This window comes from Hyperolius riggenbachi, chromosome 11 (assembly GCF_040937935.1).
Source record: "Hyperolius riggenbachi isolate aHypRig1 chromosome 11, aHypRig1.pri, whole genome shotgun sequence".
In the NCBI taxonomy this organism is placed as follows: Eukaryota; Metazoa; Chordata; class Amphibia; order Anura; family Hyperoliidae; genus Hyperolius; species Hyperolius riggenbachi.
Genome location: NC_090656.1, coordinates 98228361 through 98256221, shown reverse-complemented (window position 1 = coordinate 98256221; position 27861 = coordinate 98228361). Strand labels below are relative to the sequence as shown.

General features: G+C 39.2%; 37 non-coding genes across 37 annotated transcripts; all 37 read right to left on the bottom strand.

Moving 5' to 3' along the window:
* Positions 1 to 152: 152 nt before the first annotated feature.
* TRNAT-AGU (transfer RNA threonine (anticodon AGU)) lies at positions 153 to 226 on the bottom strand. The gene has a single exon. It is a non-coding gene; the product is annotated as a tRNA-Thr (tRNA).
* A 1317-nt stretch (positions 227 to 1543) lies between these two features.
* Positions 1544 to 1617, bottom strand: TRNAT-CGU (transfer RNA threonine (anticodon CGU)). Its single transcript has one exon. It is a non-coding gene; the product is annotated as a tRNA-Thr (tRNA).
* Positions 1618 to 2237: 620 nt separating this feature from the next.
* Positions 2238 to 2311, bottom strand: TRNAT-CGU (transfer RNA threonine (anticodon CGU)). The gene has a single exon. It is a non-coding gene; the product is annotated as a tRNA-Thr (tRNA).
* Positions 2312 to 2933: 622 nt separating this feature from the next.
* TRNAT-CGU (transfer RNA threonine (anticodon CGU)) lies at positions 2934 to 3007 on the bottom strand. The gene has a single exon. It is a non-coding gene; the product is annotated as a tRNA-Thr (tRNA).
* A 620-nt stretch (positions 3008 to 3627) lies between these two features.
* TRNAT-CGU (transfer RNA threonine (anticodon CGU)) lies at positions 3628 to 3701 on the bottom strand. Its single transcript has one exon. It is a non-coding gene; the product is annotated as a tRNA-Thr (tRNA).
* Positions 3702 to 4323: 622 nt separating this feature from the next.
* Positions 4324 to 4397, bottom strand: TRNAT-CGU (transfer RNA threonine (anticodon CGU)). The gene has a single exon. It is a non-coding gene; the product is annotated as a tRNA-Thr (tRNA).
* Positions 4398 to 5017: 620 nt separating this feature from the next.
* On the bottom strand, positions 5018 to 5091 carry TRNAT-CGU (transfer RNA threonine (anticodon CGU)). The gene has a single exon. It is a non-coding gene; the product is annotated as a tRNA-Thr (tRNA).
* A 622-nt stretch (positions 5092 to 5713) lies between these two features.
* Positions 5714 to 5787, bottom strand: TRNAT-CGU (transfer RNA threonine (anticodon CGU)). Its single transcript has one exon. It is a non-coding gene; the product is annotated as a tRNA-Thr (tRNA).
* A 620-nt stretch (positions 5788 to 6407) lies between these two features.
* Positions 6408 to 6481, bottom strand: TRNAT-CGU (transfer RNA threonine (anticodon CGU)). Its single transcript has one exon. It is a non-coding gene; the product is annotated as a tRNA-Thr (tRNA).
* Positions 6482 to 7103: 622 nt separating this feature from the next.
* TRNAT-CGU (transfer RNA threonine (anticodon CGU)) lies at positions 7104 to 7177 on the bottom strand. Its single transcript has one exon. It is a non-coding gene; the product is annotated as a tRNA-Thr (tRNA).
* Positions 7178 to 7797: 620 nt separating this feature from the next.
* TRNAT-CGU (transfer RNA threonine (anticodon CGU)) lies at positions 7798 to 7871 on the bottom strand. The gene has a single exon. It is a non-coding gene; the product is annotated as a tRNA-Thr (tRNA).
* A 622-nt stretch (positions 7872 to 8493) lies between these two features.
* On the bottom strand, positions 8494 to 8567 carry TRNAT-CGU (transfer RNA threonine (anticodon CGU)). The gene has a single exon. It is a non-coding gene; the product is annotated as a tRNA-Thr (tRNA).
* A 622-nt stretch (positions 8568 to 9189) lies between these two features.
* Positions 9190 to 9263, bottom strand: TRNAT-CGU (transfer RNA threonine (anticodon CGU)). The gene has a single exon. It is a non-coding gene; the product is annotated as a tRNA-Thr (tRNA).
* A 622-nt stretch (positions 9264 to 9885) lies between these two features.
* TRNAT-CGU (transfer RNA threonine (anticodon CGU)) lies at positions 9886 to 9959 on the bottom strand. Its single transcript has one exon. It is a non-coding gene; the product is annotated as a tRNA-Thr (tRNA).
* A 622-nt stretch (positions 9960 to 10581) lies between these two features.
* TRNAT-CGU (transfer RNA threonine (anticodon CGU)) lies at positions 10582 to 10655 on the bottom strand. Its single transcript has one exon. It is a non-coding gene; the product is annotated as a tRNA-Thr (tRNA).
* Positions 10656 to 11276: 621 nt separating this feature from the next.
* Positions 11277 to 11350, bottom strand: TRNAT-CGU (transfer RNA threonine (anticodon CGU)). The gene has a single exon. It is a non-coding gene; the product is annotated as a tRNA-Thr (tRNA).
* Positions 11351 to 12667: 1317 nt separating this feature from the next.
* TRNAT-CGU (transfer RNA threonine (anticodon CGU)) lies at positions 12668 to 12741 on the bottom strand. The gene has a single exon. It is a non-coding gene; the product is annotated as a tRNA-Thr (tRNA).
* Positions 12742 to 13362: 621 nt separating this feature from the next.
* On the bottom strand, positions 13363 to 13436 carry TRNAT-CGU (transfer RNA threonine (anticodon CGU)). Its single transcript has one exon. It is a non-coding gene; the product is annotated as a tRNA-Thr (tRNA).
* A 621-nt stretch (positions 13437 to 14057) lies between these two features.
* Positions 14058 to 14131, bottom strand: TRNAT-CGU (transfer RNA threonine (anticodon CGU)). The gene has a single exon. It is a non-coding gene; the product is annotated as a tRNA-Thr (tRNA).
* Positions 14132 to 15448: 1317 nt separating this feature from the next.
* Positions 15449 to 15522, bottom strand: TRNAT-CGU (transfer RNA threonine (anticodon CGU)). Its single transcript has one exon. It is a non-coding gene; the product is annotated as a tRNA-Thr (tRNA).
* Positions 15523 to 16142: 620 nt separating this feature from the next.
* TRNAT-CGU (transfer RNA threonine (anticodon CGU)) lies at positions 16143 to 16216 on the bottom strand. The gene has a single exon. It is a non-coding gene; the product is annotated as a tRNA-Thr (tRNA).
* A 622-nt stretch (positions 16217 to 16838) lies between these two features.
* TRNAT-CGU (transfer RNA threonine (anticodon CGU)) lies at positions 16839 to 16912 on the bottom strand. Its single transcript has one exon. It is a non-coding gene; the product is annotated as a tRNA-Thr (tRNA).
* A 622-nt stretch (positions 16913 to 17534) lies between these two features.
* Positions 17535 to 17608, bottom strand: TRNAT-CGU (transfer RNA threonine (anticodon CGU)). Its single transcript has one exon. It is a non-coding gene; the product is annotated as a tRNA-Thr (tRNA).
* A 622-nt stretch (positions 17609 to 18230) lies between these two features.
* TRNAT-CGU (transfer RNA threonine (anticodon CGU)) lies at positions 18231 to 18304 on the bottom strand. Its single transcript has one exon. It is a non-coding gene; the product is annotated as a tRNA-Thr (tRNA).
* Positions 18305 to 18926: 622 nt separating this feature from the next.
* TRNAT-CGU (transfer RNA threonine (anticodon CGU)) lies at positions 18927 to 19000 on the bottom strand. Its single transcript has one exon. It is a non-coding gene; the product is annotated as a tRNA-Thr (tRNA).
* Positions 19001 to 19622: 622 nt separating this feature from the next.
* On the bottom strand, positions 19623 to 19696 carry TRNAT-CGU (transfer RNA threonine (anticodon CGU)). The gene has a single exon. It is a non-coding gene; the product is annotated as a tRNA-Thr (tRNA).
* A 622-nt stretch (positions 19697 to 20318) lies between these two features.
* Positions 20319 to 20392, bottom strand: TRNAT-CGU (transfer RNA threonine (anticodon CGU)). The gene has a single exon. It is a non-coding gene; the product is annotated as a tRNA-Thr (tRNA).
* A 621-nt stretch (positions 20393 to 21013) lies between these two features.
* Positions 21014 to 21087, bottom strand: TRNAT-CGU (transfer RNA threonine (anticodon CGU)). Its single transcript has one exon. It is a non-coding gene; the product is annotated as a tRNA-Thr (tRNA).
* A 623-nt stretch (positions 21088 to 21710) lies between these two features.
* TRNAT-CGU (transfer RNA threonine (anticodon CGU)) lies at positions 21711 to 21784 on the bottom strand. The gene has a single exon. It is a non-coding gene; the product is annotated as a tRNA-Thr (tRNA).
* A 622-nt stretch (positions 21785 to 22406) lies between these two features.
* TRNAT-CGU (transfer RNA threonine (anticodon CGU)) lies at positions 22407 to 22480 on the bottom strand. The gene has a single exon. It is a non-coding gene; the product is annotated as a tRNA-Thr (tRNA).
* Positions 22481 to 23102: 622 nt separating this feature from the next.
* Positions 23103 to 23176, bottom strand: TRNAT-CGU (transfer RNA threonine (anticodon CGU)). Its single transcript has one exon. It is a non-coding gene; the product is annotated as a tRNA-Thr (tRNA).
* A 622-nt stretch (positions 23177 to 23798) lies between these two features.
* TRNAT-AGU (transfer RNA threonine (anticodon AGU)) lies at positions 23799 to 23872 on the bottom strand. Its single transcript has one exon. It is a non-coding gene; the product is annotated as a tRNA-Thr (tRNA).
* A 620-nt stretch (positions 23873 to 24492) lies between these two features.
* On the bottom strand, positions 24493 to 24566 carry TRNAT-CGU (transfer RNA threonine (anticodon CGU)). Its single transcript has one exon. It is a non-coding gene; the product is annotated as a tRNA-Thr (tRNA).
* A 622-nt stretch (positions 24567 to 25188) lies between these two features.
* Positions 25189 to 25262, bottom strand: TRNAT-CGU (transfer RNA threonine (anticodon CGU)). Its single transcript has one exon. It is a non-coding gene; the product is annotated as a tRNA-Thr (tRNA).
* Positions 25263 to 25884: 622 nt separating this feature from the next.
* On the bottom strand, positions 25885 to 25958 carry TRNAT-CGU (transfer RNA threonine (anticodon CGU)). Its single transcript has one exon. It is a non-coding gene; the product is annotated as a tRNA-Thr (tRNA).
* A 621-nt stretch (positions 25959 to 26579) lies between these two features.
* TRNAT-CGU (transfer RNA threonine (anticodon CGU)) lies at positions 26580 to 26653 on the bottom strand. The gene has a single exon. It is a non-coding gene; the product is annotated as a tRNA-Thr (tRNA).
* A 622-nt stretch (positions 26654 to 27275) lies between these two features.
* Positions 27276 to 27349, bottom strand: TRNAT-CGU (transfer RNA threonine (anticodon CGU)). Its single transcript has one exon. It is a non-coding gene; the product is annotated as a tRNA-Thr (tRNA).
* Between the last annotated feature and the right edge of the window lie 512 nt (positions 27350 to 27861).

The window sequence follows — 27861 nt, the reverse complement described above, 5'->3', positions numbered from 1 at the left end:
TAAGAAAATGTCTTTGTTCAGATGTGGTGGAAACAGTGGGCATAGCGAATGCAAGTTTCCTGTGAGCAAATATGGGTGAAGCTCAAAGATGTGATCCCGAAAATCTGGGATGTAAACAGCAGGCAATGACTTGGTGATAATAAGATGAGCAAAGGCACTGCTGAGGGTTGAACTCAGGATCTCCTGTTTACTAGACAGGCGCTTTAACCAACTAAGCCACAGCACCCATACGCTGATTAGCAGTTATTGGTTATTGTGGCACAGCACTCTTTTTTCTTTGCATTTGCATTCTCAGTTTTTTAACATTTTTTTTTTCAATAGTTTTTCAGGCCTACTTTTCCCTGCCTAAGAGTATACACATAGTCCACCTAAAAGGGAATGGAAAACTTTTAGGACAAAATTGTTGAAAAGAATGTTGTGCAACTTCCAAAATATGATAATGAAAGCTGTGGCAAAACCGATGAGTTTTGTGCCACAGAAGCCAGTCACTATTATATTTCATGTAGGTGCTGTGGCTTAGTAATTACGTTTTATACAATGTTTCTTATTGTAGAAGCAGAAATTTTACTTGAAGAAGTCTTGGCTAGGCAAGTGTGGGTTAAGCTCCCATCCATGTTGAGTATAGCATCCCAAAAGACTTGTTAGTGACCTTTACCTATTGTCAGAGATGGAAGGTAGTACGTCAAACCAAACTGATAAGAAAATGTCTTAGTTCAGATGTGGTGGAAACAGTGGGCATAGCGAATGCAAGTTTCCTGTGAGCAAATATGGGTGAAGCTCAAAGATGTGATCCCGAAAATCTGGGATGTAAACAGCAGGCAATGACTTGGTGATAATAAGATGAGCAAAGGCACTGCTGAGGGTTGAACTCAGGATCTCCTGTTTACAAGACAGGTGCTTTAACCAACTAAGCCACAGCACCCATACGCTGATTAGCAGTTATTGGTTATTGTGACACAGCACTCTTTTTTCTTTGCAATTGCATTCTCAGTTTTTTAACATTTTTTTTTCAATAGTTTTTCAGGCCTACTTTTCCCTGCCTAAGAGTATACACATAGTCCACCTAAAAGGGAATGGAAAACTTTTAGGACAAAATTGTTGAAAAGAATGTTGTGCAACTTCCAAAATATGATAATGAAAGCTGTGGCAAAACCGATGAGTTTTGTGCCACAGAAGCCAGTCACTATTATATTTCATGTAGGTGCTGTGGCTTAGTAATTAAGTTTTATACAATGTTTCTTATTGTAGAAGCAGAAATTTTACTTGAAGAAGTCTTGGCTAGGCAAGTGTGGGTTAAGCTCCCATCCATGTTGAGTATAGCATCCCAAAAGACTTGTTAGTGACCTTTACCTATTGTCAGAGATGGAAGGTAGTACATCAAACCAAACTGATAAGAAAATGTCTTTGTTCAGATGTGGTGGAAACAGTGGGCATAGCGAATGCAAGTTTCCTGTGAGCAAATATGGGTGAAGCTCAAAGATGTGATCCCGAAAATCTGGGATGTAAACAGCAGGCAATGACTTGGTGATAATAAGATGAGCAAAGGCACTGCTGAGAGTTGAACTCAGGATCTCCTGTTTACGAGACAGGCGCTTTAACCAACTAAGCCACAGCACCCATACGCTGATTAGCAGTTATTGGTTATTGTGACACAGCACTCTTTTTTCTTTGCATTTGCATTCTCAGTTTTTTAACATTTTTTTTCAATAGTTTTTCAGGCCTACTTTTCCCTGCCTAAGAGTATACACATAGTCCACCTAAAAGGGAATGGAAAACTTTTAGGACAAAATTGTTGAAAAGAATGTTGTGCAACTTCCAAATTATGATAATGAAAGCTGTGGCAAAACCGATGAGTTTTGTGCCACAGAAGCCAGTCACTATTATATTTCATGTAGGTGCTGTGGCTTAGTAATTAAGTTTTATACAATGTTTCTTCTTGTAGAAGCAGAAATTTTACTTGAAGAAGTCTTGGCTAGGCAAGTGCGGGTTAAGCTCCCATCCATGTTGAGTATAGCATCCCAAAAGACTTGTTAGTGACCTTTACCTATTGTCAGAGATGGAAGGTAGTACGTCAAACCAAACTGATAAGAAAATGTCTTTGTTCAGATGTGGTGGAAACAGTGGGCATAGCGAATGCAAGTTTCCTGTGAGCAAATATGGGTGAAGCTCAAAGATGTGATCCCGAAAATCTGGGATGTAAACAGCAGGCAATGACTTGGTGATAATAAGATGAGCAAAGGCACTGCTGAGAGTTGAACTCAGGATCTCCTGTTTACGAGACAGGCGCTTTACCCAACTAAGCCACAGCACCCATACGCTGATTAGCAGTTATTGGTTATTGTGGCACAGCACTCTTTTTTCTTTGCATTTGCATTCTCAGTTTTTTAACATTTTTTTTTTCAATAGTTTTTCAGGCCTACTTTTCCCTGCCTAAGAGTATACACATAGTCCACCTAAAAGGGAATGGAAAACTTTTAGGACAAAATTGTTGAAAAGAATGTTGTGCAACTTCCAAAATATGATAATGAAAGCTGTGGCAAAACCGATGAGTTTTGTGCCACAGAAGCCAGTCACTATTATATTTCATGTAGGTGCTGTGGCTTAGTAATTAAGTTTTATACAATGTTTCTTATTGTAGAAGCAGAAATTTTACTTGAAGAAGTCTTGGCTAGGCAAGTGCGGGTTAAGCTCCCATCCATGTTGAGTATAGCATCCCAAAAGACTTGTTAGTGACCTTTACCTATTGTCAGAGATGGAAGGTAGTACATCAAACCAAACTGATAAGAAAATGTCTTTGTTCAGATGTGGTGGAAACAGTGGGCATAGCGAATGCAAGTTTCCTGTGAGCAAATATGGGTGAAGCTCAAAGATGTGATCCCGAAAATCTGGGATGTAAACAGCAGGCAATGACTTGGTGATAATAAGATGAGCAAAGGCACTGCTGAGAGTTGAACTCAGGATCTCCTGTTTACGAGACAGGCGCTTTAACCAACTAAGCCACAGCACCCATACGCTGATTAGCAGTTATTGGTTATTGTGACACAGCACTCTTTTTTCTTTGCATTTGCATTCTCAGTTTTTTAACATTTTTTTTCAATAGTTTTTCAGGCCTACTTTTCCCTGCCTAAGAGTATACACATAGTCCACCTAAAAGGGAATGGAAAACTTTTAGGACAAAATTGTTGAAAAGAATGTTGTGCAACTTCCAAATTATGATAATGAAAGCTGTGGCAAAACCGATGAGTTTTGTGCCACAGAAGCCAGTCACTATTATATTTCATGTAGGTGCTGTGGCTTAGTAATTAAGTTTTATACAATGTTTCTTCTTGTAGAAGCAGAAATTTTACTTGAAGAAGTCTTGGCTAGGCAAGTGCGGGTTAAGCTCCCATCCATGTTGAGTATAGCATCCCAAAAGACTTGTTAGTGACCTTTACCTATTGTCAGAGATGGAAGGTAGTACGTCAAACCAAACTGATAAGAAAATGTCTTTGTTCAGATGTGGTGGAAACAGTGGGCATAGCGAATGCAAGTTTCCTGTGAGCAAATATGGGTGAAGCTCAAAGATGTGATCCCGAAAATCTGGGATGTAAACAGCAGGCAATGACTTGGTGATAATAAGATGAGCAAAGGCACTGCTGAGAGTTGAACTCAGGATCTCCTGTTTACGAGACAGGCGCTTTACCCAACTAAGCCACAGCACCCATACGCTGATTAGCAGTTATTGGTTATTGTGGCACAGCACTCTTTTTTCTTTGCATTTGCATTCTCAGTTTTTTAACATTTTTTTTTTCAATAGTTTTTCAGGCCTACTTTTCCCTGCCTAAGAGTATACACATAGTCCACCTAAAAGGGAATGGAAAACTTTTAGGACAAAATTGTTGAAAAGAATGTTGTGCAACTTCCAAAATATGATAATGAAAGCTGTGGCAAAACCGATGAGTTTTGTGCCACAGAAGCCAGTCACTATTATATTTCATGTAGGTGCTGTGGCTTAGTAATTAAGTTTTATACAATGTTTCTTATTGTAGAAGCAGAAATTTTACTTGAAGAAGTCTTGGCTAGGCAAGTGCGGGTTAAGCTCCCATCCATGTTGAGTATAGCATCCCAAAAGACTTGTTAGTGACCTTTACCTATTGTCAGAGATGGAAGGTAGTACATCAAACCAAACTGATAAGAAAATGTCTTTGTTCAGATGTGGTGGAAACAGTGGGCATAGCGAATGCAAGTTTCCTGTGAGCAAATATGGGTGAAGCTCAAAGATGTGATCCCGAAAATCTGGGATGTAAACAGCAGGCAATGACTTGGTGATAATAAGATGAGCAAAGGCACTGCTGAGAGTTGAACTCAGGATCTCCTGTTTACGAGACAGGCGCTTTAACCAACTAAGCCACAGCACCCATACGCTGATTAGCAGTTATTGGTTATTGTGACACAGCACTCTTTTTTCTTTGCATTTGCATTCTCAGTTTTTTAACATTTTTTTTCAATAGTTTTTCAGGCCTACTTTTCCCTGCCTAAGAGTATACACATAGTCCACCTAAAAGGGAATGGAAAACTTTTAGGACAAAATTGTTGAAAAGAATGTTGTGCAACTTCCAAATTATGATAATGAAAGCTGTGGCAAAACCGATGAGTTTTGTGCCACAGAAGCCAGTCACTATTATATTTCATGTAGGTGCTGTGGCTTAGTAATTAAGTTTTATACAATGTTTCTTCTTGTAGAAGCAGAAATTTTACTTGAAGAAGTCTTGGCTAGGCAAGTGCGGGTTAAGCTCCCATCCATGTTGAGTATAGCATCCCAAAAGACTTGTTAGTGACCTTTACCTATTGTCAGAGATGGAAGGTAGTACGTCAAACCAAACTGATAAGAAAATGTCTTTGTTCAGATGTGGTGGAAACAGTGGGCATAGCGAATGCAAGTTTCCTGTGAGCAAATATGGGTGAAGCTCAAAGATGTGATCCCGAAAATCTGGGATGTAAACAGCAGGCAATGACTTGGTGATAATAAGATGAGCAAAGGCACTGCTGAGAGTTGAACTCAGGATCTCCTGTTTACGAGACAGGCGCTTTACCCAACTAAGCCACAGCACCCATACGCTGATTAGCAGTTATTGGTTATTGTGGCACAGCACTCTTTTTTCTTTGCATTTGCATTCTCAGTTTTTTAACATTTTTTTTTTCAATAGTTTTTCAGGCCTACTTTTCCCTGCCTAAGAGTATACACATAGTCCACCTAAAAGGGAATGGAAAACTTTTAGGACAAAATTGTTGAAAAGAATGTTGTGCAACTTCCAAAATATGATAATGAAAGCTGTGGCAAAACCGATGAGTTTTGTGCCACAGAAGCCAGTCACTATTATATTTCATGTAGGTGCTGTGGCTTAGTAATTAAGTTTTATACAATGTTTCTTATTGTAGAAGCAGAAATTTTACTTGAAGAAGTCTTGGCTAGGCAAGTGCGGGTTAAGCTCCCATCCATGTTGAGTATAGCATCCCAAAAGACTTGTTAGTGACCTTTACCTATTGTCAGAGATGGAAGGTAGTACATCAAACCAAACTGATAAGAAAATGTCTTTGTTCAGATGTGGTGGAAACAGTGGGCATAGCGAATGCAAGTTTCCTGTGAGCAAATATGGGTGAAGCTCAAAGATGTGATCCCGAAAATCTGGGATGTAAACAGCAGGCAATGACTTGGTGATAATAAGATGAGCAAAGGCACTGCTGAGAGTTGAACTCAGGATCTCCTGTTTACGAGACAGGCGCTTTAACCAACTAAGCCACAGCACCCATACGCTGATTAGCAGTTATTGGTTATTGTGACACAGCACTCTTTTTTCTTTGCATTTGCATTCTCAGTTTTTTAACATTTTTTTTCAATAGTTTTTCAGGCCTACTTTTCCCTGCCTAAGAGTATACACATAGTCCACCTAAAAGGGAATGGAAAACTTTTAGGACAAAATTGTTGAAAAGAATGTTGTGCAACTTCCAAATTATGATAATGAAAGCTGTGGCAAAACCGATGAGTTTTGTGCCACAGAAGCCAGTCACTATTATATTTCATGTAGGTGCTGTGGCTTAGTAATTAAGTTTTATACAATGTTTCTTCTTGTAGAAGCAGAAATTTTACTTGAAGAAGTCTTGGCTAGGCAAGTGCGGGTTAAGCTCCCATCCATGTTGAGTATAGCATCCCAAAAGACTTGTTAGTGACCTTTACCTATTGTCAGAGATGGAAGGTAGTACGTCAAACCAAACTGATAAGAAAATGTCTTTGTTCAGATGTGGTGGAAACAGTGGGCATAGCGAATGCAAGTTTCCTGTGAGCAAATATGGGTGAAGCTCAAAGATGTGATCCCGAAAATCTGGGATGTAAACAGCAGGCAATGACTTGGTGATAATAAGATGAGCAAAGGCACTGCTGAGAGTTGAACTCAGGATCTCCTGTTTACGAGACAGGCGCTTTACCCAACTAAGCCACAGCACCCATACGCTGATTAGCAGTTATTGGTTATTGTGGCACAGCACTCTTTTTTCTTTGCATTTGCATTCTCAGTTTTTTAACATTTTTTTTTTCAATAGTTTTTCAGGCCTACTTTTCCCTGCCTAAGAGTATACACATAGTCCACCTAAAAGGGAATGGAAAACTTTTAGGACAAAATTGTTGAAAAGAATGTTGTGCAACTTCCAAAATATGATAATGAAAGCTGTGGCAAAACCGATGAGTTTTGTGCCACAGAAGCCAGTCACTATTATATTTCATGTAGGTGCTGTGGCTTAGTAATTAAGTTTTATACAATGTTTCTTATTGTAGAAGCAGAAATTTTACTTGAAGAAGTCTTGGCTAGGCAAGTGCGGGTTAAGCTCCCATCCATGTTGAGTATAGCATCCCAAAAGACTTGTTAGTGACCTTTACCTATTGTCAGAGATGGAAGGTAGTACATCAAACCAAACTGATAAGAAAATGTCTTTGTTCAGATGTGGTGGAAACAGTGGGCATAGCGAATGCAAGTTTCCTGTGAGCAAATATGGGTGAAGCTCAAAGATGTGATCCCGAAAATCTGGGATGTAAACAGCAGGCAATGACTTGGTGATAATAAGATGAGCAAAGGCACTGCTGAGAGTTGAACTCAGGATCTCCTGTTTACGAGACAGGCGCTTTAACCAACTAAGCCACAGCACCCATACGCTGATTAGCAGTTATTGGTTATTGTGACACAGCACTCTTTTTTCTTTGCATTTGCATTCTCAGTTTTTTAACATTTTTTTTCAATAGTTTTTCAGGCCTACTTTTCCCTGCCTAAGAGTATACACATAGTCCACCTAAAAGGGAATGGAAAACTTTTAGGACAAAATTGTTGAAAAGAATGTTGTGCAACTTCCAAATTATGATAATGAAAGCTGTGGCAAAACCGATGAGTTTTGTGCCACAGAAGCCAGTCACTATTATATTTCATGTAGGTGCTGTGGCTTAGTAATTAAGTTTTATACAATGTTTCTTCTTGTAGAAGCAGAAATTTTACTTGAAGAAGTCTTGGCTAGGCAAGTGCGGGTTAAGCTCCCATCCATGTTGAGTATAGCATCCCAAAAGACTTGTTAGTGACCTTTACCTATTGTCAGAGATGGAAGGTAGTACGTCAAACCAAACTGATAAGAAAATGTCTTTGTTCAGATGTGGTGGAAACAGTGGGCATAGCGAATGCAAGTTTCCTGTGAGCAAATATGGGTGAAGCTCAAAGATGTGATCCCGAAAATCTGGGATGTAAACAGCAGGCAATGACTTGGTGATAATAAGATGAGCAAAGGCACTGCTGAGAGTTGAACTCAGGATCTCCTGTTTACGAGACAGGCGCTTTACCCAACTAAGCCACAGCACCCATACGCTGATTAGCAGTTATTGGTTATTGTGGCACAGCACTCTTTTTTCTTTGCATTTGCATTCTCAGTTTTTTAACATTTTTTTTTTCAATAGTTTTTCAGGCCTACTTTTCCCTGCCTAAGAGTATACACATAGTCCACCTAAAAGGGAATGGAAAACTTTTAGGACAAAATTGTTGAAAAGAATGTTGTGCAACTTCCAAAATATGATAATGAAAGCTGTGGCAAAACCGATGAGTTTTGTGCCACAGAAGCCAGTCACTATTATATTTCATGTAGGTGCTGTGGCTTAGTAATTAAGTTTTATACAATGTTTCTTATTGTAGAAGCAGAAATTTTACTTGAAGAAGTCTTGGCTAGGCAAGTGCGGGTTAAGCTCCCATCCATGTTGAGTATAGCATCCCAAAAGACTTGTTAGTGACCTTTACCTATTGTCAGAGATGGAAGGTAGTACATCAAACCAAACTGATAAGAAAATGTCTTTGTTCAGATGTGGTGGAAACAGTGGGCATAGCGAATGCAAGTTTCCTGTGAGCAAATATGGGTGAAGCTCAAAGATGTGATCCCGAAAATCTGGGATGTAAACAGCAGGCAATGACTTGGTGATAATAAGATGAGCAAAGGCACTGCTGAGAGTTGAACTCAGGATCTCCTGTTTACGAGACAGGCGCTTTAACCAACTAAGCCACAGCACCCATACGCTGATTAGCAGTTATTGGTTATTGTGGCACAGCACTCTTTTTTCTTTGCATTTGCATTCTCAGTTTTTTAACATTTTTTTTTTCAATAGTTTTTCAGGCCTACTTTTCCCTGCCTAAGAGTATACACATAGTCCACCTAAAAGGGAATGGAAAACTTTTAGGACAAAATTGTTGAAAAGAATGTTGTGCAACTTCCAAAATATGATAATGAAAGCTGTGGCAAAACCGATGAGTTTTGTGCCACAGAAGCCAGTCACTATTACATTTCATGTAGGTGCTGTGGCTTAGTAATTCAGTTTTATACAATGTTTCTTCTTGTAGAAGCAGAAATTTTACTTGAAGAAGTCTTGGCTAGGCAAGTGCGGGTTAAGCTCCCATCCATGTTGAGTATAGCATCCCAAAAGACTTGTTAGTGACCTTTACCTATTGTCAGAGATGGAAGGTAGTACATCAAACCAAACTGATAAGAAAATGTCTTTGTTCAGATGTGGTGGAAACAGTGGGCATAGCGAATGCAAGTTTCCTGTGAGCAAATATGGGTGAAGCTCAAAGATGTGATCCCGAAAATCTGGGATGTAAACAGCAGGCAATGACTTGGTGATAATAAGATGAGCAAAGGCACTGCTGAGGGTTGAACTCAGGATCTCCTGTTTACGAGACAGGTGCTTTAACCAACTAAGCCACAGCACCCATACGCTGATTAGCAGTTATTGGTTATTGTGGCACAGCACTCTTTTTTCTTTGCATTTGCATTCTCAGTTTTTTAACATTTTTTTTTTCAATAGTTTTTCAGGCCTACTTTTCCCTGCCTAAGAGTATACACATAGTCCACCTAAAAGGGAATGGAAAACTTTTAGGACAAAATTGTTGAAAAGAATGTTGTGCAACTTCCAAAATATGATAATGAAAGCTGTGGCAAAACCGATGAGTTTTGTGCCACAGAAGCCAGTCACTATTATATTTCATGTAGGTGCTGTGGCTTAGTAATTAAGTTTTATACAATGTTTCTTATTGTAGAAGCAGAAATTTTACTTGAAGAAGTCTTGGCTAGGCAAGTGCGGGTTAAGCTCCCATCCATGTTGAGTATAGCATCCCAAAAGACTTGTTAGTGACCTTTACCTATTGTCAGAGATGGAAGGTAGTACATCAAACCAAACTGATAAGAAAATGTCTTTGTTCAGATGTGGTGGAAACAGTGGGCATAGCGAATGCAAGTTTCCTGTGAGCAAATATGGGTGAAGCTCAAAGATGTGATCCCGAAAATCTGGGATGTAAACAGCAGGCAATGACTTGGTGATAATAAGATGAGCAAAGGCACTGCTGAGAGTTGAACTCAGGATCTCCTGTTTACGAGACAGGCGCTTTAACCAACTAAGCCACAGCACCCATACGCTGATTAGCAGTTATTGGTTATTGTGGCACAGCACTCTTTTTTCTTTGCATTTGCATTCTCAGTTTTTTAACATTTTTTTTTTCAATAGTTTTTCAGGCCTACTTTTCCCTGCCTAAGAGTATACACATAGTCCACCTAAAAGGGAATGGAAAACTTTTAGGACAAAATTGTTGAAAAGAATGTTGTGCAACTTCCAAAATATGATAATGAAAGCTGTGGCAAAACCGATGAGTTTTGTGCCACAGAAGCCAGTCACTATTACATTTCATGTAGGTGCTGTGGCTTAGTAATTCAGTTTTATACAATGTTTCTTCTTGTAGAAGCAGAAATTTTACTTGAAGAAGTCTTGGCTAGGCAAGTGCGGGTTAAGCTCCCATCCATGTTGAGTATAGCATCCCAAAAGACTTGTTAGTGACCTTTACCTATTGTCAGAGATGGAAGGTAGTACATCAAACCAAACTGATAAGAAAATGTCTTTGTTCAGATGTGGTGGAAACAGTGGGCATAGCGAATGCAAGTTTCCTGTGAGCAAATATGGGTGAAGCTCAAAGATGTGATCCCGAAAATCTGGGATGTAAACAGCAGGCAATGACTTGGTGATAATAAGATGAGCAAAGGCACTGCTGAGGGTTGAACTCAGGATCTCCTGTTTACGAGACAGGTGCTTTAACCAACTAAGCCACAGCACCCATACGCTGATTAGCAGTTATTGGTTATTGTGACACAGCACTCTTTTTTCTTTGCATTTGCATTCTCAGTTTTTTAACATTTTTTTTTCAATAGTTTTTCAGGCCTACTTTTCCCTGCCTAAGAGTATACACATAGTCCACCTAAAAGGGAATGGAAAACTTTTAGGACAAAATTGTTGAAAAGAATGTTGTGCAACTTCCAAATTATGATAATGAAAGCTGTGGCAAAACCGATGAGTTTTGTGCCACAGAAGCCAGTCACTATTATATTTCATGTAGGTGCTGTGGCTTAGTAATTAAGTTTTATACAATGTTTCTTCTTGTAGAAGCAGAAATTTTACTTGAAGAAGTCTTGGCTAGGCAAGTGCGGGTTAAGCTCCCATCCATGTTGAGTATAGCATCCCAAAAGACTTGTTAGTGACCTTTACCTATTGTCAGAGATGGAAGGTAGTACATCAAACCAAACTGATAAGAAAATGTCTTTGTTCAGATGTGGTGGAAACAGTGGGCATAGCGAATGCAAGTTTCCTGTGAGCAAATATGGGTGAAGCTCAAAGATGTGATCCCGAAAATCTGGGATGTAAACAGCAGGCAATGACTTGGTGATAATAAGATGAGCAAAGGCACTGCTGAGAGTTGAACTCAGGATCTCCTGTTTACGAGACAGGCGCTTTAACCAACTAAGCCACAGCACCCATATGCTGATTAGCAGTTTTTGGTTATTGTGGCACAGCACTCTTTTTTCTTTGCATTTGCATTCTCAGTTTTTCAACATTTTTTTTTTCAATAGTTTTTCAGGCCTACTTTTCCCTGCCTAAGAGTATACACATAGTCCACCTAAAAGGGAATGGAAAACTTTTAGGACAAAATTGTTGAAAAGAATGTTGTGCAACTTCCAAATTATGATAATGAAAGCTGTGGCAAAACCGATGAGTTTTGTGCCACAGAAGCCAGTCACTATTACATTTCATGTAGGTGCTGTGGCTTAGTAATTAAGTTTTATACAATGTTTCTTCTTGTAGAAGCAGAAATTTTACTTGAAGAAGTCTTGGCTAGGCAAGTGCGGGTTAAGCTCCCATCCATGTTGAGTATAGCATCCCAAAAGACTTGTTAGTGACCTTTACCTATTGTCAGAGATGGAAGGTAGTACATCAAACCAAACTGATAAGAAAATGTCTTTGTTCAGATGTGGTGGAAACAGTGGGCATAGCGAATGCAAGTTTCCTGTGAGCAAATATGGGTGAAGCTCAAAGATGTGATCCCGAAAATCTGGGATGTAAACAGCAGGCAATGACTTGGTGATAATAAGATGAGCAAAGGCACTGCTGAGGGTTGAACTCAGGATCTCCTGTTTACAAGACAGGTGCTTTAACCAACTAAGCCACAGCACCCATACGCTGATTAGCAGTTATTGGTTATTGTGACACAGCACTCTTTTTTCTTTGCATTTGCATTCTCAGTTTTTTAACATTTTTTTTTCAATAGTTTTTCAGGCCTATTTTTCCCTGCCTAAGAGTATACACATAGTCCACCTAAAAGGGAATGGAAAACTTTTAGGACAAAATTGTTGAAAAGAATGTTGTGCAACTTCCAAATTATGATAATGAAAGCTGTGGCAAAACCGATGAGTTTTGTGCCACAGAAGCCAGTCACTATTAAATTTCATGTAGGTGCTGTGGCTTAGTAATTAAGTTTTATACAATGTTTCTTATTGTAGAAGCAGAAATTTTACTTGAAGAAGTCTTGGCTAGGCAAGTGCGGGTTAAGCTCCCATCCATGTTGAGTATAGCATCCCAAAAGACTTGTTAGTGACCTTTACCTATTGTCAGAGATGGAAGGTAGTACGTCAAACCAAACTGATAAGAAAATGTCTTTGTTCAGATGTGGTGGAAACAGTGGGCATAGCGAATGCAAGTTTCCTGTGAGCAAATATGGGTGAAGCTCAAAGATGTGATCCCGAAAATCTGGGATGTAAACAGCAGGCAATGACTTGGTGATAATAAGATGAGCAAAGGCACTGCTGAGAGTTGAACTCAGGATCTCCTGTTTACGAGACAGGCGCTTTAACCAACTAAGCCACAGCACCCATACGCTGATTAGCAGTTATTGGTTATTGTGGCACAGCACTCTTTTTTCTTTGCATTTGCATTCTCAGTTTTTTAACATTTTTTTTTCAATAGTTTTTCAGGCCTACTTTTCCCTGCCTAAGAGTATACACATAGTCCACCTAAAAGGGAATGGAAAACTTTTAGGACAAAATTGTTGAAAAGAATGTTGTGCAACTTCCAAAATATGATAATGAAAGCTGTGGCAAAACCGATGAGTTTTGTGCCACAGAAGCCAGTCACTATTACATTTCATGTAGGTGCTGTGGCTTAGTAATTAAGTTTTATACAATGTTTCTTCTTGTAGAAGCAGAAATTTTACTTGAAGAAGTCTTGGCTAGGCAAGTGCGGGTTAAGCTCCCATCCATGTTGAGTATAGCATCCCAAAAGACTTGTTAGTGACCTTTACCTATTGTCAGAGATGGAAGGTAGTACATCAAACCAAACTGATAAGAAAATGTCTTTGTTCAGATGTGGTGGAAACAGTGGGCATAGCGAATGCAAGTTTCCTGTGAGCAAATATGGGTGAAGCTCAAAGATGTGATCCCGAAAATCTGGGATGTAAACAGCAGGCAATGACTTGGTGATAATAAGATGAGCAAAGGCACTGCTGAGGGTTGAACTCAGGATCTCCTGTTTACGAGACAGGTGCTTTAACCAACTAAGCCACAGCACCCATACGCTGATTAGCAGTTATTGGTTATTGTGACACAGCACTCTTTTTTCTTTGCATTTGCATTCTCAGTTTTTTAACATTTTTTTTTCAATAGTTTTTCAGGCCTACTTTTCCCTGCCTAAGAGTATACACATAGTCCACCTAAAAGGGAATGGAAAACTTTTAGGACAAAATTGTTGAAAAGAATGTTGTGCAACTTCCAAATTATGATAATGAAAGCTGTGGCAAAACCGATGAGTTTTGTGCCACAGAAGCCAGTCACTATTATATTTCATGTAGGTGCTGTGGCTTAGTAATTAAGTTTTATACAATGTTTCTTCTTGTAGAAGCAGAAATTTTACTTGAAGAAGTCTTGGCTAGGCAAGTGCGGGTTAAGCTCCCATCCATGTTGAGTATAGCATCCCAAAAGACTTGTTAGTGACCTTTACCTATTGTCAGAGATGGAAGGTAGTACATCAAACCAAACTGATAAGAAAATGTCTTTGTTCAGATGTGGTGGAAACAGTGGGCATAGCGAATGCAAGTTTCCTGTGAGCAAATATGGGTGAAGCTCAAAGATGTGATCCCGAAAATCTGGGATGTAAACAGCAGGCAATGACTTGGTGATAATAAGATGAGAAAAGGCACTGCTGAGAGTTGAACTCAGGATCTCCTGTTTACGAGACAGGCGCTTTAACCAACTAAGCCACAGCACCCATACGCTGATTAGCAGTTATTGGTTATTGTGGCACAGCACTCTTTTTTCTTTGCATTTGCATTCTCAGTTTTTTAACATTTTTTTTTTCAATAGTTTTTCAGGCCTACTTTTCCCTGCCTAAGAGTATACACATAGTCCACCTAAAAGGGAATGGAAAACTTTTAGGACAAAATTGTTGAAAAGAATGTTGTGCAACTTCCAAAATATGATAATGAAAGCTGTGGCAAAACCGATGAGTTTTGTGCCACAGAAGCCAGTCACTATTATATTTCATGTAGGTGCTGTGGCTTAGTAATTACGTTTTATACAATGTTTCTTATTGTAGAAGCAGAAATTTTACTTGAAGAAGTCTTGGCTAGGCAAGTGTGGGTTAAGCTCCCATCCATGTTGAGTATAGCATCCCAAAAGACTTGTTAGTGACCTCTACCTATTGTCAGAGATGGAAGGTAGTACGTCAAACCAAACTGATAAGAAAATGTCTTAGTTCAGATGTGGTGGAAACAGTGGGCATAGCGAATGCAAGTTTCCTGTGAGCAAATATGGGTGAAGCTCAAAGATGTGATCCCGAAAATCTGGGACGTAAACAGCAGGCAATGACTTGGTGATAATAAGATGAGCAAAGGCACTGCTGAGGGTTGAACTCAGGATCTCCTGTTTACAAGACAGGTGCTTTAACCAACTAAGCCACAGCACCCATACGCTGATTAGCAGTTATTGGTTATTGTGACACAGCACTCTTTTTTCTTTGCAATTGCATTCTCAGTTTTTTAACATTTTTTTTTCAATAGTTTTTCAGGCCTACTTTTCCCTGCCTAAGAGTATACACATAGTCCACCTAAAAGGGAATGGAAAACTTTTAGGACAAAATTGTTGAAAAGAATGTTGTGCAACTTCCAAAATATGATAATGAAAGCTGTGGCAAAACCGATGAGTTTTGTGCCACAGAAGCCAGTCACTATTATATTTCATGTAGGTGCTGTGGCTTAGTAATTAAGTTTTATACAATGTTTCTTATTGTAGAAGCAGAAATTTTACTTGAAGAAGTCTTGGCTAGGCAAGTGCGGGTTAAGCTCCCATCCATGTTGAGTATAGCATCCCAAAAGACTTGTTAGTGACCTTTACCTATTGTCAGAGATGGAAGGTAGTACATCAAACCAAACTGATAAGAAAATGTCTTTGTTCAGATGTGGTGGAAACAGTGGGCATAGCGAATGCAAGTTTCCTGTGAGCAAATATGGGTGAAGCTCAAAGATGTGATCCCGAAAATCTGGGATGTAAACAGCAGGCAATGACTTGGTGATAATAAGATGAGCAAAGGCACTGCTGAGAGTTGAACTCAGGATCTCCTGTTTACGAGACAGGCGCTTTAACCAACTAAGCCACAGCACCCATACGCTGATTAGCAGTTATTGGTTATTGTGACACAGCACTCTTTTTTCTTTGCATTTGCATTCTCAGTTTTTTAACATTTTTTTTCAATAGTTTTTCAGGCCTACTTTTCCCTGCCTAAGAGTATACACATAGTCCACCTAAAAGGGAATGGAAAACTTTTAGGACAAAATTGTTGAAAAGAATGTTGTGCAACTTCCAAATTATGATAATGAAAGCTGTGGCAAAACCGATGAGTTTTGTGCCACAGAAGCCAGTCACTATTATATTTCATGTAGGTGCTGTGGCTTAGTAATTAAGTTTTATACAATGTTTCTTCTTGTAGAAGCAGAAATTTTACTTGAAGAAGTCTTGGCTAGGCAAGTGCGGGTTAAGCTCCCATCCATGTTGAGTATAGCATCCCAAAAGACTTGTTAGTGACCTTTACCTATTGTCAGAGATGGAAGGTAGTACGTCAAACCAAACTGATAAGAAAATGTCTTTGTTCAGATGTGGTGGAAACAGTGGGCATAGCGAATGCAAGTTTCCTGTGAGCAAATATGGGTGAAGCTCAAAGATGTGATCCCGAAAATCTGGGATGTAAACAGCAGGCAATGACTTGGTGATAATAAGATGAGCAAAGGCACTGCTGAGAGTTGAACTCAGGATCTCCTGTTTACGAGACAGGCGCTTTACCCAACTAAGCCACAGCACCCATACGCTGATTAGCAGTTATTGGTTATTGTGGCACAGCACTCTTTTTTCTTTGCATTTGCATTCTCAGTTTTTTAACATTTTTTTTTTCAATAGTTTTTCAGGCCTACTTTTCCCTGCCTAAGAGTATACACATAGTCCACCTAAAAGGGAATGGAAAACTTTTAGGACAAAATTGTTGAAAAGAATGTTGTGCAACTTCCAAAATATGATAATGAAAGCTGTGGCAAAACCGATGAGTTTTGTGCCACAGAAGCCAGTCACTATTATATTTCATGTAGGTGCTGTGGCTTAGTAATTAAGTTTTATACAATGTTTCTTATTGTAGAAGCAGAAATTTTACTTGAAGAAGTCTTGGCTAGGCAAGTGCGGGTTAAGCTCCCATCCATGTTGAGTATAGCATCCCAAAAGACTTGTTAGTGACCTTTACCTATTGTCAGAGATGGAAGGTAGTACATCAAACCAAACTGATAAGAAAATGTCTTTGTTCAGATGTGGTGGAAACAGTGGGCATAGCGAATGCAAGTTTCCTGTGAGCAAATATGGGTGAAGCTCAAAGATGTGATCCCGAAAATCTGGGATGTAAACAGCAGGCAATGACTTGGTGATAATGAGATGAGCAAAGGCACTGCTGAGAGTTGAACTCAGGATCTCCTGTTTACGAGACAGGCGCTTTAACCAACTAAGCCACAGCACCCATACGCTGATTAGCAGTTATTGGTTATTGTGGCACAGCACTCTTTTTTCTTTGCATTTGCATTCTCAGTTTTTTAACATTTTTTTTTTCAATAGTTTTTCAGGCCTACTTTTCCCTGCCTAAGAGTATACACATAGTCCACCTAAAAGGGAATGGAAAACTTTTAGGACAAAATTGTTGAAAAGAATGTTGTGCAACTTCCAAAATATGATAATGAAAGCTGTGGCAAAACCGATGAGTTTTGTGCCACAGAAGCCAGTCACTATTACATTTCATGTAGGTGCTGTGGCTTAGTAATTCAGTTTTATACAATGTTTCTTCTTGTAGAAGCAGAAATTTTACTTGAAGAAGTCTTGGCTAGGCAAGTGCGGGTTAAGCTCCCATCCATGTTGAGTATAGCATCCCAAAAGACTTGTTAGTGACCTTTACCTATTGTCAGAGATGGAAGGTAGTACATCAAACCAAACTGATAAGAAAATGTCTTTGTTCAGATGTGGTGGAAACAGTGGGCATAGCGAATGCAAGTTTCCTGTGAGCAAATATGGGTGAAGCTCAAAGATGTGATCCCGAAAATCTGGGATGTAAACAGCAGGCAATGACTTGGTGATAATAAGATGAGCAAAGGCACTGCTGAGGGTTGAACTCAGGATCTCCTGTTTACGAGACAGGTGCTTTAACCAACTAAGCCACAGCACCCATACGCTGATTAGCAGTTATTGGTTATTGTGGCACAGCACTCTTTTTTCTTTGCATTTGCATTCTCAGTTTTTTAACATTTTTTTTTTCAATAGTTTTTCAGGCCTACTTTTCCCTGCCTAAGAGTATACACATAGTCCACCTAAAAGGGAATGGAAAACTTTTAGGACAAAATTGTTGAAAAGAATGTTGTGCAACTTCCAAAATATGATAATGAAAGCTGTGGCAAAACCGATGAGTTTTGTGCCACAGAAGCCAGTCACTATTATATTTCATGTAGGTGCTGTGGCTTAGTAATTAAGTTTTATACAATGTTTCTTATTGTAGAAGCAGAAATTTTACTTGAAGAAGTCTTGGCTAGGCAAGTGCGGGTTAAGCTCCCATCCATGTTGAGTATAGCATCCCAAAAGACTTGTTAGTGACCTTTACCTATTGTCAGAGATGGAAGGTAGTACATCAAACCAAACTGATAAGAAAATGTCTTTGTTCAGATGTGGTGGAAACAGTGGGCATAGCGAATGCAAGTTTCCTGTGAGCAAATATGGGTGAAGCTCAAAGATGTGATCCCGAAAATCTGGGATGTAAACAGCAGGCAATGACTTGGTGATAATGAGATGAGCAAAGGCACTGCTGAGAGTTGAACTCAGGATCTCCTGTTTACGAGACAGGCGCTTTAACCAACTAAGCCACAGCACCCATACGCTGATTAGCAGTTATTGGTTATTGTGGCACAGCACTCTTTTTTCTTTGCATTTGCATTCTCAGTTTTTTAACATTTTTTTTTTCAATAGTTTTTCAGGCCTACTTTTCCCTGCCTAAGAGTATACACATAGTCCACCTAAAAGGGAATGGAAAACTTTTAGGACAAAATTGTTGAAAAGAATGTTGTGCAACTTCCAAAATATGATAATGAAAGCTGTGGCAAAACCGATGAGTTTTGTGCCACAGAAGCCAGTCACTATTACATTTCATGTAGGTGCTGTGGCTTAGTAATTCAGTTTTATACAATGTTTCTTCTTGTAGAAGCAGAAATTTTACTTGAAGAAGTCTTGGCTAGGCAAGTGCGGGTTAAGCTCCCATCCATGTTGAGTATAGCATCCCAAAAGACTTGTTAGTGACCTTTACCTATTGTCAGAGATGGAAGGTAGTACATCAAACCAAACTGATAAGAAAATGTCTTTGTTCAGATGTGGTGGAAACAGTGGGCATAGCGAATGCAAGTTTCCTGTGAGCAAATATGGGTGAAGCTCAAAGATGTGATCCCGAAAATCTGGGATGTAAACAGCAGGCAATGACTTGGTGATAATAAGATGAGCAAAGGCACTGCTGAGGGTTGAACTCAGGATCTCCTGTTTACGAGACAGGTGCTTTAACCAACTAAGCCACAGCACCCATACGCTGATTAGCAGTTATTGGTTATTGTGGCACAGCACTCTTTTTTCTTTGCATTTGCATTCTCAGTTTTTTAACATTTTTTTTTTCAATAGTTTTTCAGGCCTACTTTTCCCTGCCTAAGAGTATACACATAGTCCACCTAAAAGGGAATGGAAAACTTTTAGGACAAAATTGTTGAAAAGAATGTTGTGCAACTTCCAAAATATGATAATGAAAGCTGTGGCAAAACCGATGAGTTTTGTGCCACAGAAGCCAGTCACTATTATATTTCATGTAGGTGCTGTGGCTTAGTAATTAAGTTTTATACAATGTTTCTTATTGTAGAAGCAGAAATTTTACTTGAAGAAGTCTTGGCTAGGCAAGTGCGGGTTAAGCTCCCATCCATGTTGAGTATAGCATCCCAAAAGACTTGTTAGTGACCTTTACCTATTGTCAGAGATGGAAGGTAGTACATCAAACCAAACTGATAAGAAAATGTCTTTGTTCAGATGTGGTGGAAACAGTGGGCATAGCGAATGCAAGTTTCCTGTGAGCAAATATGGGTGAAGCTCAAAGATGTGATCCCGAAAATCTGGGATGTAAACAGCAGGCAATGACTTGGTGATAATAAGATGAGCAAAGGCACTGCTGAGAGTTGAACTCAGGATCTCCTGTTTACGAGACAGGCGCTTTAACCAACTAAGCCACAGCACCCATACGCTGATTAGCAGTTATTGGTTATTGTGGCACAGCACTCTTTTTTCTTTGCATTTGCATTCTCAGTTTTTTAACATTTTTTTTTTCAATAGTTTTTCAGGCCTACTTTTCCCTGCCTAAGAGTATACACATAGTCCACCTAAAAGGGAATGGAAAACTTTTAGGACAAAATTGTTGAAAAGAATGTTGTGCAACTTCCAAAATATGATAATGAAAGCTGTGGCAAAACCGATGAGTTTTGTGCCACAGAAGCCAGTCACTATTACATTTCATGTAGGTGCTGTGGCTTAGTAATTCAGTTTTATACAATGTTTCTTCTTGTAGAAGCAGAAATTTTACTTGAAGAAGTCTTGGCTAGGCAAGTGCGGGTTAAGCTCCCATCCATGTTGAGTATAGCATCCCAAAAGACTTGTTAGTGACCTTTACCTATTGTCAGAGATGGAAGGTAGTACATCAAACCAAACTGATAAGAAAATGTCTTTGTTCAGATGTGGTGGAAACAGTGGGCATAGCGAATGCAAGTTTCCTGTGAGCAAATATGGGTGAAGCTCAAAGATGTGATCCCGAAAATCTGGGATGTAAACAGCAGGCAATGACTTGGTGATAATAAGATGAGCAAAGGCACTGCTGAGGGTTGAACTCAGGATCTCCTGTTTACGAGACAGGTGCTTTAACCAACTAAGCCACAGCACCCATACGCTGATTAGCAGTTATTGGTTATTGTGACACAGCACTCTTTTTTCTTTGCATTTGCATTCTCAGTTTTTTAACATTTTTTTTTCAATAGTTTTTCAGGCCTACTTTTCCCTGCCTAAGAGTATACACATAGTCCACCTAAAAGGGAATGGAAAACTTTTAGGACAAAATTGTTGAAAAGAATGTTGTGCAACTTCCAAATTATGATAATGAAAGCTGTGGCAAAACCGATGAGTTTTGTGCCACAGAAGCCAGTCACTATTATATTTCATGTAGGTGCTGTGGCTTAGTAATTAAGTTTTATACAATGTTTCTTCTTGTAGAAGCAGAAATTTTACTTGAAGAAGTCTTGGCTAGGCAAGTGCGGGTTAAGCTCCCATCCATGTTGAGTATAGCATCCCAAAAGACTTGTTAGTGACCTTTACCTATTGTCAGAGATGGAAGGTAGTACATCAAACCAAACTGATAAGAAAATGTCTTTGTTCAGATGTGGTGGAAACAGTGAGCATAGCGAATGCAAGTTTCCTGTGAGCAAATATGGGTGAAGCTCAAAGATGTGATCCCGAAAATCTGGGATGTAAACAGCAGGCAATGACTTGGTGATAATAAGATGAGCAAAGGCACTGCTGAGAGTTGAACTCAGGATCTCCTGTTTACGAGACAGGCGCTTTAACCAACTAAGCCACAGCACCCATATGCTGATTAGCAGTTATTGGTTATTGTGGCACAGCACTCTTTTTTCTTTGCATTTGCATTCTCAGTTTTTTAACATTTTTTTTTTTCAATAGTTTTTCAGGCCTACTTTTCCCTGCCTAAGAGTATACACATAGTCCACCTAAAAGGGAATGGAAAACTTTTAGGACAAAATTGTTGAAAAGAATGTTGTGCAACTTCCAAAATATGATAATGAAAGCTGTGGCAAAACCGATGAGTTTTGTGCCACAGAAGCCAGTCACTATTATATTTCATGTAGGTGCTGTGGCTTAGTAATTAAGTTTTATACAATGTTTCTTATTGTAGAAGCAGAAATTTTACTTGAAGAAGTCTTGGCTAGGCAAGTGCGGGTTAAGCTCCCATCCATGTTGAGTATAGCATCCCAAAAGACTTGTTAGTGACCTTTACCTATTGTCAGAGATGGAAGGTAGTACATCAAACCAAACTGATAAGAAAATGTCTTTGTTCAGATGTGGTGGAAACAGTGGGCATAGCGAATGCAAGTTTCCTGTGAGCAAATATGGGTGAAGCTCAAAGATGTGATCCCGAAAATCTGGGATGTAAACAGCAGGCAATGACTTGGTGATAATAAGATGAGCAAAGGCACTGCTGAGAGTTGAACTCAGGATCTCCTGTTTACGAGACAGGCGCTTTAACCAACTAAGCCACAGCACCCATACGCTGATTAGCAGTTATTGGTTATTGTGGCACAGCACTCTTTTTTCTTTGCATTTGCATTCTCAGTTTTTTAACATTTTTTTTTTCAATAGTTTTTCAGGCCTACTTTTCCCTGCCTAAGAGTATACACATAGTCCACCTAAAAGGGAATGGAAAACTTTTAGGACAAAATTGTTGAAAAGAATGTTGTGCAACTTCCAAAATATGATAATGAAAGCTGTGGCAAAACCGATGAGTTTTGTGCCACAGAAGCCAGTCACTATTACATTTCATGTAGGTGCTGTGGCTTAGTAATTAAGTTTTATACAATGTTTCTTCTTGTAGAAGCAGAAATTTTACTTGAAGAAGTCTTGGCTAGGCAAGTGCGGGTTAAGCTCCCATCCATGTTGAGTATAGCATCCCAAAAGACTTGTTAGTGACCTTTACCTATTGTCAGAGATGGAAGGTAGTACATCAAACCAAACTGATAAGAAAATGTCTTTGTTCAGATGTGGTGGAAACAGTGAGCATAGCGAATGCAAGTTTCCTGTGAGCAAATATGGGTGAAGCTCAAAGATGTGATCCCGAAAATCTGGGATGTAAACAGCAAGCAATGACTTGGTGATAATAAGATGAGCAAAGGCACTGCTGAGGGTTGAACTCAGGATCTCCTGTTTACGAGACAGGTGCTTTAACCAACTAAGCCACAGCACCCATACGCTGATTAGCAGTTATTGGTTATTGTGACACAGCACTCTTTTTTCTTTGCATTTGCATTCTCAGTTTTTTAACATTTTTTTTTTCAATAGTTTTTCAGGCCTACTTTTCCCTGCCTAAGAGTATACACATAGTCCACCTAAAAGGGAATGGAAAACTTTTAGGACAAAATTGTTGAAAAGAATGTTGTGCAACTTCCAAATTATGATAATGAAAGCTGTGGCAAAACCGATGAGTTTTGTGCCACAGAAGCCAGTCACTATTATATTTCATGTAGGTGCTGTGGCTTAGTAATTAAGTTTTATACAATGTTTCTTCTTGTAGAAGCAGAAATTTTACTTGAAGAAGTCTTGGCTAGGCAAGTGCGGGTTAAGCTCCCATCCATGTTGAGTATAGCATCCCAAAAGACTTGTTAGTGACCTTTACCTATTGTCAGAGATGGAAGGTAGTACATCAAACCAAACTGATAAGAAAATGTCTTTGTTCAGATGTGGTGGAAACAGTGGGCATAGCGAATGCAAGTTTCCTGTGAGCAAATATGGGTGAAGCTCAAAGATGTGATCCCGAAAATCTGGGATGTAAACAGCAGGCAATGACTTGGTGATAATAAGATGAGCAAAGGCACTGCTGAGAGTTGAACTCAGGATCTCCTGTTTACGAGACAGGCGCTTTAACCAACTAAGCCACAGCACCCATATGCTGATTAGCAGTTATTGGTTATTGTGGCACAGCACTCTTTTTTCTTTGCATTTGCATTCTCAGTTTTTTAACATTTTTTTTTTCAATAGTTTTTCAGGCCTACTTTTCCCTGCCTAAGAGTATACACATAGTCCACCTAAAAGGGAATGGAAAACTTTTAGGACAAAATTGTTGAAAAGAATGTTGTGCAACTTCCAAAATATGATAATGAAAGCTGTGGCAAAACCGATGAGTTTTGTGCCACAGAAGCCAGTCACTATTATATTTCATGTAGGTGCTGTGGCTTAGTAATTAAGTTTTATACAATGTTTCTTATTGTAGAAGCAGAAATTTTACTTGAAGAAGTCTTGGCTAGGCAAGTGCGGGTTAAGCTCCCATCCATGTTGAGTATAGCATCCCAAAAGACTTGTTAGTGACCTTTACCTATTGTCAGAGATGGAAGGTAGTACATCAAACCAAACTGATAAGAAAATGTCTTTGTTCAGATGTGGTGGAAACAGTGGGCATAGCGAATGCAAGTTTCCTGTGAGCAAATATGGGTGAAGCTCAAAGATGTGATCCCGAAAATCTGGGATGTAAACAGCAGGCAATGACTTGGTGATAATAAGATGAGCAAAGGCACTGCTGAGAGTTGAACTCAGGATCTCCTGTTTACTAGACAGGTGCTTTAACCAACTAAGCCACAGCGCCCACATGCTGCTATTCAGTTATTGGTTATTGTGGCACAGCACTCTTTTTTCTTTGCATTTGCATTCTCAGTTTTTTAACATTTTTTTTCAATAGTTTTTCAGGCCTACTTTTCCCTGCCTAAGAGTATACACATAGTCCACCTAAAAGGGAATGGAAAACTTTTAGGACAAAATTGTTGAAAAGAATGTTGTGCAACTTCCAAATTATGATAATGAAAGCTGTGGCAAAACCGATGAGTTTTGTGCCACAGAAGCCAGTCACTATTATATTTCATGTAGGTGCTGTGGCTTAGTAATTAAGTTTTATACAATGTTTCTTCTTGTAGAAGCAGAAATTTTACTTGAAGAAGTCTTGGCTAGGCAAGTGCGGGTTAAGCTCCCATCCATGTTGAGTATAGCATCCCAAAAGACTTGTTAGTGACCTTTACCTATTGTCAGAGATGGAAGGTAGTACGTCAAACCAAACTGATAAGAAAATGTCTTTGTTCAGATGTGGTGGAAACAGTGAGCATAGCGAATGCAAGTTTCCTGTGAGCAAATATGGGTGAAGCTCAAAGATGTGATCCCGAAAATCTGGGATGTAAACAGCAGGCAATGACTTGGTGATAATAAGATGAGCAAAGGCACTGCTGAGAGTTGAACTCAGGATCTCCTGTTTACGAGACAGGCGCTTTACCCAACTAAGCCACAGCACCCATACGCTGATTAGCAGTTATTGGTTATTGTGGCACAGCACTCTTTTTTCTTTGCATTTGCATTCTCAGTTTTTTAACATTTTTTTTTTCAATAGTTTTTCAGGCCTACTTTTCCCTGCCTAAGAGTATACACATAGTCCACCTAAAAGGGAATGGAAAACTTTTAGGACAAAATTGTTGAAAAGAATGTTGTGCAACTTCCAAAATATGATAATGAAAGCTGTGGCAAAACCGATGAGTTTTGTGCCACAGAAGCCAGTCACTATTATATTTCATGTAGGTGCTGTGGCTTAGTAATTAAGTTTTATACAATGTTTCTTATTGTAGAAGCAGAAATTTTACTTGAAGAAGTCTTGGCTAGGCAAGTGCGGGTTAAGCTCCCATCCATGTTGAGTATAGCATCCCAAAAGACTTGTTAGTGACCTTTACCTATTGTCAGAGATGGAAGGTAGTACATCAAACCAAACTGATAAGAAAATGTCTTTGTTCAGATGTGGTGGAAACAGTGGGCATAGCGAATGCAAGTTTCCTGTGAGCAAATATGGGTGAAGCTCAAAGATGTGATCCCGAAAATCTGGGATGTAAACAGCAGGCAATGACTTGGTGATAATAAGATGAGCAAAGGCACTGCTGAGAGTTGAACTCAGGATCTCCTGTTTACGAGACAGGCGCTTTAACCAACTAAGCCACAGCACCCATACGCTGATTAGCAGTTATTGGTTATTGTGGCACAGCACTCTTTTTTCTTTGCATTTGCATTCTCAGTTTTTTAACATTTTTTTTTTCAATAGTTTTTCAGGCCTACTTTTCCCTGCCTAAGAGTATACACATAGTCCACCTAAAAGGGAATGGAAAACTTTTAGGACAAAATTGTTGAAAAGAATGTTGTGCAACTTCCAAAATATGATAATGAAAGCTGTGGCAAAACCGATGAGTTTTGTGCCACAGAAGCCAGTCACTATTACATTTCATGTAGGTGCTGTGGCTTAGTAATTCAGTTTTATACAATGTTTCTTCTTGTAGAAGCAGAAATTTTACTTGAAGAAGTCTTGGCTAGGCAAGTGCGGGTTAAGCTCCCATCCATGTTGAGTATAGCATCCCAAAAGACTTGTTAGTGACCTTTACCTATTGTCAGAGATGGAAGGTAGTACATCAAACCAAACTGATAAGAAAATGTCTTTGTTCAGATGTGGTGGAAACAGTGGGCATAGCGAATGCAAGTTTCCTGTGAGCAAATATGGGTGAAGCTCAAAGATGTGATCCCGAAAATCTGGGATGTAAACAGCAGGCAATGACTTGGTGATAATAAGATGAGCAAAGGCACTGCTGAGGGTTGAACTCAGGATCTCCTGTTTACGAGACAGGTGCTTTAACCAACTAAGCCACAGCACCCATACGCTGATTAGCAGTTATTGGTTATTGTGACACAGCACTCTTTTTTCTTTGCATTTGCATTCTCAGTTTTTTAACATTTTTTTTTCAATAGTTTTTCAGGCCTACTTTTCCCTGCCTAAGAGTATACACATAGTCCACCTAAAAGGGAATGGAAAACTTTTAGGACAAAATTGTTGAAAAGAATGTTGTGCAACTTCCAAATTATGATAATGAAAGCTGTGGCAAAACCGATGAGTTTTGTGCCACAGAAGCCAGTCACTATTATATTTCATGTAGGTGCTGTGGCTTAGTAATTAAGTTTTATACAATGTTTCTTCTTGTAGAAGCAGAAATTTTACTTGAAGAAGTCTTGGCTAGGCAAGTGCGGGTTAAGCTCCCATCCATGTTGAGTATAGCATCCCAAAAGACTTGTTAGTGACCTTTACCTATTGTCAGAGATGGAAGGTAGTACATCAAACCAAACTGATAAGAAAATGTCTTTGTTCAGATGTGGTGGAAACAGTGGGCATAGCGAATGCAAGTTTCCTGTGAGCAAATATGGGTGAAGCTCAAAGATGTGATCCCGAAAATCTGGGATGTAAACAGCAGGCAATGACTTGGTGATAATAAGATGAGCAAAGGCACTGCTGAGAGTTGAACTCAGGATCTCCTGTTTACGAGACAGGCGCTTTAACCAACTAAGCCACAGCACCCATATGCTGATTAGCAGTTATTGGTTATTGTGGCACAGCACTCTTTTTTCTTTGCATTTGCATTCTCAGTTTTTTAACATTTTTTTTTTCAATAGTTTTTCAGGCCTACTTTTCCCTGCCTAAGAGTATACACATAGTCCACCTAAAAGGGAATGGAAAACTTTTAGGACAAAATTGTTGAAAAGAATGTTGTGCAACTTCCAAAATATGATAATGAAAGCTGTGGCAAAACCGATGAGTTTTGTGCCACAGAAGCCAGTCACTATTATATTTCATGTAGGTGCTGTGGCTTAGTAATTAAGTTTTATACAATGTTTCTTATTGTAGAAGCAGAAATTTTACTTGAAGAAGTCTTGGCTAGGCAAGTGCGGGTTAAGCTCCCATCCATGTTGAGTATAGCATCCCAAAAGACTTGTTAGTGACCTTTACCTATTGTCAGAGATGGAAGGTAGTACATCAAACCAAACTGATAAGAAAATGTCTTTGTTCAGATGTGGTGGAAACAGTGGGCATAGCGAATGCAAGTTTCCTGTGAGCAAATATGGGTGAAGCTCAAAGATGTGATCCCGAAAATCTGGGATGTAAACAGCAGGCAATGACTTGGTGATAATAAGATGAGCAAAGGCACTGCTGAGAGTTGAACTCAGGATCTCCTGTTTACGAGACAGGCGCTTTAACCAACTAAGCCACAGCACCCATACGCTGATTAGCAGTTATTGGTTATTGTGGCACAGCACTCTTTTTTCTTTGCATTTGCATTCTCAGTTTTTTAACATTTTTTTTTTCAATAGTTTTTCAGGCCTACTTTTCCCTGCCTAAGAGTATACACATAGTCCACCTAAAAGGGAATGGAAAACTTTTAGGACAAAATTGTTGAAAAGAATGTTGTGCAACTTCCAAAATATGATAATGAAAGCTGTGGCAAAACCGATGAGTTTTGTGCCACAGAAGCCAGTCACTATTACATTTCATGTAGGTGCTGTGGCTTAGTAATTCAGTTTTATACAATGTTTCTTCTTGTAGAAGCAGAAATTTTACTTGAAGAAGTCTTGGCTAGGCAAGTGCGGGTTAAGCTCCCATCCATGTTGAGTATAGCATCCCAAAAGACTTGTTAGTGACCTTTACCTATTGTCAGAGATGGAAGGTAGTACATCAAACCAAACTGATAAGAAAATGTCTTTGTTCAGATGTGGTGGAAACAGTGGGCA